The 12,081-nt window shown below is 44.1% G+C and overlaps 1 long non-coding RNA gene across 1 annotated transcript in view; it reads left to right on the forward strand.

Annotated features, from left to right (window-relative positions):
* The window catches only part of LOC129136561 (uncharacterized), an 83,305-nt gene that overhangs the window by 15,682 nt on the left and 55,542 nt on the right, over positions 1-12,081 (forward strand). The gene's annotated exons all lie outside the window — the stretch shown is intronic.

Genomic DNA, 12,081 nt, shown 5'->3' on the forward strand with positions numbered 1-12,081 from the left:
TGTGAGAGCACAGAGGCTCCACCATCTTGCCCTGGAACAGGACTGGAAAAATTCTTGCTCTAGAGCTCCTACAGGGAGGCCAAGGCTTCATCATGCCTGCATCATGGCTTGGCATCTTCTGTACAATGCAGCCTCCTTTCCCCTTTTCACAGGTGTTGATTCCTAATAAACTTTGATCCACCACCCATCACAAATCTTGACTTCATTACAGACTTGGACAGGAACAAGTGGTCCAAGGGTATGGAGAGGATCCAGGTGCTGAGCTCCCTCCTGAAGACAGGAAGTATTCCTGGACTCACTTTATATAGTACCTGGAATTTGGGTTTGCTTTTCCCTGTAGGCTTTGGGGTTCCTGTGAAGGCTGGAACTATTTTGCACATACAGACTCCACTGAGTAACTGAAGTTCCAGCCAGAATTCTACTCCTTCAAAGCCTCTCATTCTAGGAAGGGGAACTTGGCCCCCCTCCCCCTTCCTGCCAGCTGGTGACGCCTGGGTACTGCCACCAATCCTGCTCACCTGCCTGCTCTGGAAAAGTCTCAGCTGGGCCTTGGGTTTTAATGACAGGGGTAGTTAGCCACAAGAAGAATATACTATCGCTTTTTACCATCTACACTGATATTTTTTTTTTTGAGACAGTCTCACCTCTGTTGCCCAGGCTGGAGTGCAGTGGCACACTCTCGGATCACTGCAAACTGCCTCCTGGGTTCAAGCAATTCTCCTGCCTCAGCCTCGTGAGCAACTGAGATCACAGGCATGCGCTGCCATGCCCAGCTAATTTTTGTATTTTTAGTAGAGATAGGGTTTTGCCATGTTGGCCAGGCTGGTCTTGAACTCCCAATCTCAAAGTGATCCATTTGGCTCGGCCTCCCCCAAAGTGGTGGGGCCTCCCCCAAAGTGGTAGGGTTACAGGCATGAGCCACAGCCTACACTGGTATTTTTGAACATGTGTGTTTTTTAGAGATGGGGTCTCACTACACTGCCCAGGCTGGTCTCAAATTCCTGGTCTTAAGTGATCCTCTCACCTCAACCTCTTAAAGCACTGATCACAGGCATGAGCCACAATATCCAGCCTATTTGTTTCTAAGAAAAACTAAGGCATATTGGGCAATTTCAAGGTATGTTTTTTTTTTTTTTAGGTGAGGGAAGTCATTTTAATGTCTTGACCACAGTCTCACTACTTTGGCATTCATGAAGCCATTAGTCGGAGTGTGAATCCAAATCTATTTTAAGCAACCAGAGCATATCTTGCCATGTGGTTTCCACATAAGTCCCAGAGACATTGACCTCTTCTGAGATTTTGTAGGATAGCACAAAACAAGAACCTCTGTTTGAGGACTCAACTGTTAAGATTTCCTATTCATGGTTGAAAAGGTTACAGCATCTAGTTCCGAGTTCTTTATGAAAACTCATGACTGTCTTTGCCTGAACACTGCTGATAAAGTCTCACATGCACAAGAGCAGTTAGGTCTTGTCCGTGTCTTCTACGTGGACACTCAGTAGAAGAGAAGACCCCATTCAGGAAGGGCTGGTGTCATCTTGGGTCAAAAGATTCTTTCCAAGCTTCTCATCTACAGGCCAACTCCGATTCGTATTCTAGATAAGTTCTTAAGAGTTGATGAACAAGAATTCACTGACCAAGACTGATGTCTCTGAAATTCAAGACAGATGAGCTGAATGAAGTTCAGCACTGCATTCTCTATAAGACATCTTAGGGTGGGGGGGACGCACCCATTTAGCCCGTGGCTGTTCCTCCTGCAGCTCTGCAACATGGCCCAACCCTGCAAGTGAGGGAGCAGGTCCAGCCTTGGAGTAGCAGGCAGGAAGTTGTATTTCTCAGGAAGCTGGTAGAAAGCCTTTTGCAGCTTGTCCCAATGATCCGAGTGGTGCCAAAATGAAAGTGAAAAGAGTACAGAGTGCACATTGTGCACATTACCCTAAAACAACGTATAATAATAATAAAAAAAGAAAGGAGTACAGAGTGGAAGAGTAGTTGAGTCTTGATACTCGCAGTATAAGAACAAAAAGCCTCCTGCACCTGATATGTCAAAGACCATCTAAAGTTAGCCAGGCATAGGTGTGTGTATGCCTGTAGTCTCAGCTACTCAAGAGGCTTAGGTGAGTGTGACTTGAGCTTGGGAGGTTGAGGCACAGTAAACATGCCATTGCATTCCAGCCTGGGCAACAGACTCTGTCTATAAAAGAAACACTACACAAAAGCACCACAGAGTGGGAAGGTATCTGAAGGTGAAAGGAAATCCAACCTGCTCCAGGAAAGCAGAGCTGATGGCAGTGGGTTCAGAAAGGCTGACCTGCAGTCTAGGGCACAGCCCAGTCCCCACTCCCTCTACCTGGCTCGGCCATTCATGGTAAGTGTGGTCAGAAAGACTCTAGTTAGAAAAGACAATGTCAAAACCAAGTCCACATCATTTCTGCCCCTCAGAGAGCCCAAGTTTGTCCAAAGTGATAGAAGTAGAGTCCCAAATATTACTATTGACTCTGCTGACTGTAAAGGAGAACAATCTTGCTTAGTTCAAAGGCAGAGCAGTATGTAGAAAGCAGCTACAGAAAAAAGCTGAAGCACAGGCCTCAGCTAGAGGCAGTGGGAGCTGGCAGACAGCTCAGCCACCAAATTGAGATGCTCAGCCCCTTTGAGGAAGTAGCTGAATGCTTTAAGGAATAATACAACATGTTTGCCATGGCCCTGGACACCAGGCATGAGCTGCCTGTGAGACTGAGCCACCTGGAGGAAGATGGGCAGCGATTCTTAGGTATCTTCCCAAAGCAAGTTCAGCTGCCCTTGAGTTTGGTTGTTTCTAAGAGTTCTCACAGGTCATCTAAATTTTGCTTGAGACTGTTGCAATAGAACATCACTCCCCGAAATCCACAGGTAAGACTTCCCCTGCAGAGCTCTCCATTGAATTAATCTGAAGCAGAACGCAACACAGTCCTCCCAGATCCCAAATGATGTTGCTGGATTGGCAGCTTAAGTGATTTTTGAAGTTTTCCAATGAAGATTTTATATATACAGTTACCAAACAGGAGTGACAGCACAGTCGAGTAGGCAAGGTCAGGGTGTTTGTCAGAAGATGACTTGGACAAGGTTCGGTGGATCTAAGAATGATACCAAGAACTGCAGCAGGCTTACGGAGACACAGGACACTTAAGCAGCTTGGGTGCCAAAATATAGCCAGATTTCCAGCTGTTGTGATAGCTTTTGGTTGTTTTGCCACATTTGTATGCTTCTTTTGTCTGTTTTGTATTGAAGTGACTGTTGAAACTAAAGGTAAAAGGATAAGTGATAATGGAAAGCGTTGAATGAGACTCAGGTTTTTGACTCAACCACCAATTTCTTTTCAACTCCTAACACATAGGTGAGACACTTTGCAACTTGTCAAGATTGAGCCTATGAGTCTTGCCTATCAAATTGGCTCCATGAGTGTTAAGTTCTCATCAGTAATTCGAACTCAAGGCTGGGTCTACCATTGCTTAGAGTGACTATGTGGACATTCCTCCCTAGATCACAGTTATTGAAGCAGGATACTTCCCTGACCGCTTCGTGGGACTCATGACAGGGATGCCTTGTTTACTCAGCCTGCCACTCTCAACTCCTCGAAGGAAGGAGCATGCAAGTGAACAAGGTGGGGACTGGAGTGCATGAGCACTGGAATTGATTGGCAGCCTTGTTGCGGGCAGGATCACACTCCACTCACTCAGACTCACTGCTGCATTCCACCCCTCATGGGAGGGGGAGGGCAGGTGAGTGAGTGCAGGAGCCAGAGCGAGCACTTTTGAGCGCTGGCAGGAGCGAACTTTGCTCAAGCCCCCGGCAGCATCTAGGCAGGGTGCCTGTGACTTCTGAAGCCCCAGGGGGTGTGTCACAGTGCTCTTTTAGCTCTGCTGTCTATGGATGGTCTTAACAGCTCAATGGGCCCTCCACTCTTTCACATAAGGCAGCTGCCCTCTGCCAGAGAGGGCAAAGGGCCAGCTGACAGTTTTTTGTATCCACACTGGTGGCTCCTAAGCTCATCTGACTTCCAGAAAAAATGAGGTTGCATGAGTGAATTGATGGATGGTAAATGCAGGGGATTTTATTGCCAATGAAAGTGGCTCTCAGCCCTAAGGGGAGCTGAAAAAGGGTAGGGTGGGTTGGTAATCTTCCCCTGGAGTCTGGCTGTCTCTGGCTGGATTCTTCTCTGAAGCTATGCCATCAAGCTATTCCTCTGAAGCCAAGCCACTTCTGATGTCTGGCCATAGTCCCTGATGTCCAGCTACTTCTCTCTGCCAGCTGAGTCTGGGATCTTTATAGGCACAGGATGAGGGCAGGGCAGGTCATGGGTAGTTTAGGAAAAGGCAACATTCAAGCTGGAAAACAAAGATAAAATTTCTCACTTTGGGCCATTGTTTCAGGCCTTTCAGCTTGCAGGTGGAGTTTTGTTGTGGACCTACCCCTTTTCTGCCCAGAATTTCTCTGCCCCCATCCCTATCATTAGGAGGGTCTCTCCAAGAGAGTTTGTGTTTTGGAGATACCACAAACAAAATCCCAGAATCATGAGAATTGTTTTCTGCAGCTGCTGAAATAAGTAGGCATAAGCCTATAGCCACTAGAACATGATTTCAGTATAAAAACTTCTTGCTGGTTTCAAGATTCCTATTAGCCAGGGAAATCTCAGTCAAGAGTAGTGAACAAGCCTTGGAAGCTGAACTCAGGTGCAAATCCTGGTTCTTTCACATGTGTCATGTGACACTTACTAGATTCTAAGCCCTAAGCTTAAGTTTCTAGAAGCAGGAAGGGGGATTTTCATACCAGCCAGTTTATAGCTTAAGAGCACGGGAAGCATCTAGAACAGATCTATAGTAAGCATTTATTTTTTGAGTAATAGAAAGTTCTTCCATGATTCTATCGGATTATTTGCAGTGAGAATATGAATAGGTCTTGATTTGGATCCAGTTATAGCATTAGCAGTCCTTTCTAGTCTTTCAGAATACCTTTAATATTGTGAAGACCAGGCAGATAGTCTAGGTTGACATCTCCTGAAAATTTGATCTTTTTCCCCTTCTTGGGAAGCAGCAGTCCCAGCATGGAGCCCGGATTAATTTGGGCTAAGATGTGGCCTTTTCAAGTCCTTACCCCAGTTGGGAACAACATATAGGTGCCAGCTGGCTTTGCCTGTTAATACCCTTCTGTGAATTTCCTGGCTTTAAGTGCCAGAAAGTCATTTATTAGGTAAATGGAGGATGCCCTGAAAATTTACCTGCTATCAACAAAGTCTGTATTCAAAGTCCAGCTCTCTGAAAAAAACCCTCTTCTGAAACCAGCCTGAGAGCCCTAATCTCTTGCTGGGTCTCAGCTACTAGTGACTATTAAGGGCAAAAACCTCTAGCATATGGTTTTTATATAAGCCTGAGTGTTCTTAGAGCTGAGCTGTTAAACATGAGTTCCTTTGTCAGATGGATAGATTGCAAAAATTTTCTCCCATTCTGTAGGTTGCCTGTTCACTCTGATGACAGTTTCTTTTGCTGTGCAGAAGCTGTTTAATTAGATCCCATTTGTCAATTTTGGCTTTCGTTGCCATTGCTTTTGGCATTTTAGTCATGAAGTCTTTGCCCATGCCTATGTCCTGAATAGTATTGCCTAGGTTTTCTTCTAGAGTTTTTATGGTTTTTAGGTCTTATGTTTAAGTCTTTAATCTGACAAAGGGCTAATATCCAGAACCTACAAGGAACTCAAATTTACAAGAAAAACAACCCCATCAAAAAGAGGGCAAAGGATATGAACAGATACTTCTCTAAAGATGACATTTATGTGGTCAAACATGAAAAAAAGCTCATCATTGGTCATTAGGGAAATGCCAATCAAAACCACAAGGATATTCCATCTCACACCAGTTAGAATGGCAATCATTTAAAAGTCAGGAAACAGATGCTGGAGAGGATGTGGAAAAATAGGAATGCTTTTACACTGTTGGTGGGACTGTAAGTTAGTTCAACCATTGTGGAAGACAGTGTGGCGATTCCTCAAGGATCTAGAACCAGAAATACCATTTGACCCAGCAATCCCATTACTTGGTATATACCCAGAGGATTATAAATTATTCTATAAAAACACATGCACATGTATGTTTATTGCAGCACTGTTCACAATAGCAAAGACTTGGAACCGACCCAAATGCCCATCAATGATAGACTGGATAAAGAAAATGTGGCACATGTACACCATGGAATACTATATAGCCATAAAAATGATGAGTTCGTGTCCTTTGCATGGACATGGATGAATCTGGAAGCCATCATTCTCAGCAAACTAACACAGGAACAGAAAGCCAAGCACCACATGTTCTCACGCATAAGTGGGAATTGAACAATGAAAATACATGGACACAGGCAGGGGAACATCACACACCAGGGCCTGTTGGGGAGGGTGGGGGACTAGGGAAGGGATAGCATTAGGAGAAATACCTAATGTAGATAATGGGTTTTTGGGTGCAGCAAACCACCATGGCATGTGTATACCTATGTAACAAACCTGCGCTTTCTGCACATGTATCCCAGAACTTAAAGTATAATAAAGAAAAAAAAAAAAACAATGTGAGTTTCCACAAGTCAGACTTTCAACACCAAACAAGTTCCTGGTTTCCAGTGGCTTCCAAAGGGTTTTCAGATAACATCCTGACTTGCTCAAAGCTCCATATGATCAGACTCCCTGTCCACATGGCCAATAACCCTCCTTATAAGTACTGTCTTCCACCATTTGGAAACTGTGAGACTAGTTTTTTTGTTTGTTTTGCAGGTAAGACTGTCATTCTTTGCTTTTATGATAATCTAGTCAAAAGCAGACAGCAAAATTCTAAGGACAATGACATAATAAGTTGAATTGTTCCAGAATGGAGCCAACACCGACTTTAATAAAAAGTTATTGGTAACTGTCTCAAGAGGTCACACTGAAGACCTCTGAGAAGTGTCCAGAATTGAAGTTCCCAGATTTTACAATCTGTCCCCAGTGAAAAGGACAAGTGCCTAGGCAGGTAAAGGGCATGTGTTTCCCACTGGCAATGTTGGATACAATCTGTTCTCATAGGCACCTTCCTCACATATCCCTGTTGTCTATAGACCTTCGAAGAGCTTTACAGGCTCACCAAGAGACTGACCACTGCTTTGGGTTTAAGTCAGTCTTAGATTTTGGTAGACTTAACAGTCAAGGACTGCTCCCTCAGCCCAGTTCAGGGATTTTCCCTGAGGTCCAATTGGGGTGTCAGATGCCCAGTGGCTAATACTGAAGCAACAGATGCAATGAGCCACACACATTTTGAATGAACTAGTATTTGATTCCGTAACTCTGACCCAAAATCAAGATAGTTTCTAGACCTAAGTTTAAGCAAAACCACACGTGGTCAAAGTGAACAAGAGTAGAAAGTAGGGAAATAAGTGGGCAAGTTTAAGACTTTAGATGGATTGATCCTCCCAAAGGAGACACTGGATCCTAAGTCAAGGAACCTACAGCTGTATTTTGGAAGAGAGGACTGATAATGTCATGTGCTTCATTTAGCCTATCCCTCTAGGGGAAAAGAAACATAGAGAAGTACTTCTGACCATACTGGGCAGTGGATTTGAGGCATTGCAGAATTACAAAGCATTCTTACTCATTCTCAGCCTGATCCTTTTGACAGGAATAGTTCTTCTCAGGATAAACCATGAAGTTTGGGTAGCAAAGACCTAGTTCCAGACCTGGGCTACAGAGACCATGACATAAGAGGGTTTAGCTGGGAATGAACAATTGTTCTGTGTTCATAACTTGCAGATTTGTAATAGCCAGAGCTAGTATGGCTTGGTCTTTTGCCTTATCACTTTAGGTGACATTTGAGGCTGGAATTGGAAGCCAAAACACTGCAGGATGGAGTTCTCTGCTCAGGATTACTCAGCTTAAATGAATGCTGGGAAAATTCCTGGACCATTCCAGGAGGCTGCAGAAGGAATACCTGATCATATTCCTGGAATTTGTCACCTTGTCATGATTACCACAAACGTATCTTGGAGCTGGCATCTTCTCCAGGTCCTAAGACTTCTGTCAGCATAATGACAGCCAGATCCCTTTCCATCAGCCAACAATATTTGATGTGATACTTGGAACTGAAGATTACAAAGATTGGAAAGACTTGATGCAGGTTTCCTTCACCATAGCTAAGAACTACCTTTTTCATGTATTTCTGGTTTTCTGCTATTGACAATGTGCATTTTGAACAGAATTATAGAGCTTTCTATTATATTTAGCATTAAGGTCCTCATTTCCAAAAGTTATTCTCTTATATAGAGGAACCAGGACAGCTTCAAAAAATGGTAGTCTAAGGTGAATAAAATTATGAGAAAAGTGCTTGAAGAGAAACATTGAGAGCACAGCCGGCTTGAAAGTGTTCCTCCCTAACAAAATTTGGTATAACTTATGACAAGATAACCTGATGCATTGCTTCTAGAAAGGCCCTCTGATAGGAGTACTATATAGGGGTTGGATAAGCTCAAACAAAACAAGGAGACAATTTCAGTAAGTCAAGTTGATATGCCTTTGGATTCTTCAAAAACTTAAGTCTTAGAAAAAACGGTGTAGGGGGAGTATTTTATCAGTCTCCTTTAAGATCCTGCTTTCCAATCCATACATGTAGCCTCAAGCCTTAGAAGGGACCAAGGTGGAGACCCCCACCTGCAAGCAGATGCCACAGTTGACCTAACACCCCCTCATAAACCTCATACAACCTGAAGGTTACCTTTCCCCATGAGTCTATTGTGTCTCCTAATGAGCATGACACTCCTCAATATGGGTGCTCTAAAGAACAGCTGTCTCAGAGCTGGTGATCAAGTAGTAACAAGACCAGACCCTTCCTGCCAATCAGTGAAAAGTAGGTACTGCCCTAGACTTTACCTGTCTGCTCTAGACACAGGAATACTCCCAAATGAACCTTGCTTTTGAGAAAGGCACTTAGATGAGACATGGTAGAAGGCAGCTTCATTAGATAGTGGCCCTTCAAGAGCTAAAGATGGGAGGGAAGTAGAGTACTGAGGAGCATACCAGGCTGCTTCTCACTTTTGCCATCTAGAACACCTTCCACCATGGCCACCTTAAGTTCCCACTTGAACAGAGGGGTCAAACAAGTAACAAGTTCCTGATTCAGGGTGGGTGCTGTGGTTTGTGTCCCCTTTAAGATTTGGGTATTGAAACTTAAAGACAGTGCGTGATAGTATTAAGGGGTGAAGACTTTAAGAGGCAATTTGGCAGTGGGGGCTCAGGCCCTCATGAGTGGGGTTTCATAGAAGATTTGGCTCTTTTGCTCTGTCCACTGAGTGAGGACACAGCAACAAGGCACCATCTTGGAATCACAGCAGCCCTTATACAATTGAATCTGGTTCCTTAGCATCGGATTTCCTAGCCTTCAGAACTGTATGAGAAGTTGTCCTAAGTCACCCGGTCTGAAACATCCTGTTATAGCAGCCAAAATGGACTAAGACAGTGGGAAAGTCAAAGCCATGTATGTTTGGATTGATGGCATCAGAAGAGGATCATGCTATGAGGTCCACCCCCAGGACAGCAGGCCCAAGTGTGTACAGTGAGTGGAGTTGATGGCTCTAGTGCTTTTCAATCTGAAGCCTGTAACAGTGACATCTCATCCCTGCTGCCATTTTGGGACTCTTCCTACAAGGACCCTAGCCAGCTGGTGTTCTGTGAAGTCTAAGTATACCCCAAAACCTATGAAAGGTCAGTTTAAGACAGGCCTGTAAATAGGTAAAGACATGGTGAACAACCAGCATCCCTGATTTGGAATGCAACAGGAATATATTTCTTATAGCAGATGGGCATCCCTTCAGTTTGCCTTCCAATGAATTCCCTGGGTCCCAAGGTTCATATTGCTGCAGTGCAAAACTAGACGTACTACCACAAGAATATCAAGGAGGCTCACTACCAAGTCTATTTATATATGGGCATGAGGATGCATGCCAAGGTCATGAAAGCCCAGTGGGAATTTGATAGAGAAATGTGGAACAATTACATAGTGAGATCCTCTCAGGGTAGTCCACTTCATCTTGCATTGTGTGAAGACTTTGGAGCAATAGATTAGGATCAAAGGTGGTTATTCTTGGTAACTAGAATAGTGCAGGAGGTCATCCCAACTTCAGCACCAAGGCCATGCAAGAGAAGGTTGAAGTACATTGAGGCAGCCATTGAAAGACTAAGCCACTGATATCAGTGGCCAGATTCAGGTTTATGATCCCAAGGTGGTCCTGGACAATACCAAATGCCTAGCCAGATTCACAAAACCCGCAGCCATTAACTTCCCTGCTGGCATGGTCACCCATGGGGCCTGCATCCCCCTTCCCTGGGCCATTGACCAGGAGAATGTTAACTGAAGACCATCTGTGGTCACATCTGTGAGCTCTTCAGTGACAGAAGCCCTCATTTACACATCAATGATGCCAGCATTGAACCCTTCCAATACGGAAGCTGAGTGGACCACACCTTACCTTTCAAAGTCTTCCCACTTCATCCTACTCTCAACTCTCCCATTGTCCTAGTAGCTGTTAGGTAAAAGGTAGAACGTCAAGGTCTGTTTTTCATACCCAGTTATTAACTCCTGCTTTAGCTGGCCAGGATGGAGAGAACATGTTTTAATGTCACATTCACTTTTTCCTCTAATCACTGAAGCTTTCTAGTGATTTTTAGTGATGGGGGTGAAAAAAAGTGACCCCTGATTCCATGGAATCAGGTATGTTTGCCCAACAGATGTAGCTATCCAGAGAAGTATATCTGGAGGATTTTTCTTTAAGATTGATGAAAGGGGAGGGTCTGATGGTTAGGTTAGGATTTATCTTGGAAGTTCTATTTCTTAAGAGGTCATACTTTCCGTTCAGTAGAAAGTTGGTTAAAGGAAAAGGAGAACTAGAGATTGAAGAAAATGTCCTTGGTCTCTTACTGTGTTTCCCATGCTTGAGTCTAAGTGCCTCTGTTGGGGAAAACACTTCTATTCAATACTTATCCCAGAAGACTTCTGTAACCAAGAGTGTAGGGGTTTCTCCAACAAGTAGTCAGTCCTGCAGTGGATATCAGCTGAGGATCCAATTTAAATTGACACTATCCACCTGGAGTTAGCATCCCATCCAGATTGAAAGCTCAATCCCACAGGACTGCCCCCCTCTCCCCACCAGGCAGAAGTCTGGGCCTTCAGAACTCCTGATTAGCATTCAATTGGGATCTACCATGAATTAGATTCAGTGAATTTGGTAGAGCAGCTTGGGGAACTCAGTAAAACTTATGTTTGTTTTATAAAGATTACAAAGGAAACAGACACACATAGGCTAAATATGGCAGAAGAGGTATGAAGCTGGGCCTTCCCTGGGCCACCTTCCAGGGAACTCCACATGTTCAGCTGTCTAAAAGCTCCCCAGATCTGGTCCTCTTGGACCTTTCATGGAGACATGAGATGGCTGTGACTGACAACCATGTAGAAATGTGATTGGATAAATATCTGAACAGGGAAACTCAGCAAGGCCTAAGTCTTCCAATTCTTCCCAACATCTCTGTAGCATTCCTTCCCTCCAAAGTGTGGGGCAGGACCCCTTTTCTCAGATGGGGTCTTGTGGCCTACAAATCAGACAATGTAAGGTCTGATAATTCCTTTTATCGCTAGCTCCAAGACAGGAAGGCAGGGGAAGATTCCTGCTGTGGGGAGAGAAAGGCAATGAAAAGGCAGTAGGAGAATGAGATTGTTTTGAGGCCTGCTTCTAAGGTCTAAAATGCTTCTGAGGTCTAAAAAGTCCTATCAATGTCCTTGCCTGAAGGAAAAGTTCAGAGTATAAGCTGGTTGATCTCTATCCTAAAAAAATCTTATTGGTTGGTTTTTCGTTTAGATTTTTATTAAATATAAAAACAAGTCATCCACACATAGCAATGTGCTTTTCTAGAGAAAACCATCCTACTCACCAAGAGCCAGGATTGAGGTGAGTAATCTGGTTAGACATAAGGATCTCCTTTTGAGTGGGGATCCGGAAGGTGGTCCTTAAAAGTTGGCTATTTGGGTCTGCTATTCCCTCATTACCACTT

The sequence above is a fragment of the Pan troglodytes genome, chromosome 10 (assembly GCF_028858775.2).
Source record: "Pan troglodytes isolate AG18354 chromosome 10, NHGRI_mPanTro3-v2.0_pri, whole genome shotgun sequence".
In the NCBI taxonomy this organism is placed as follows: Eukaryota; Metazoa; Chordata; class Mammalia; order Primates; family Hominidae; genus Pan; species Pan troglodytes.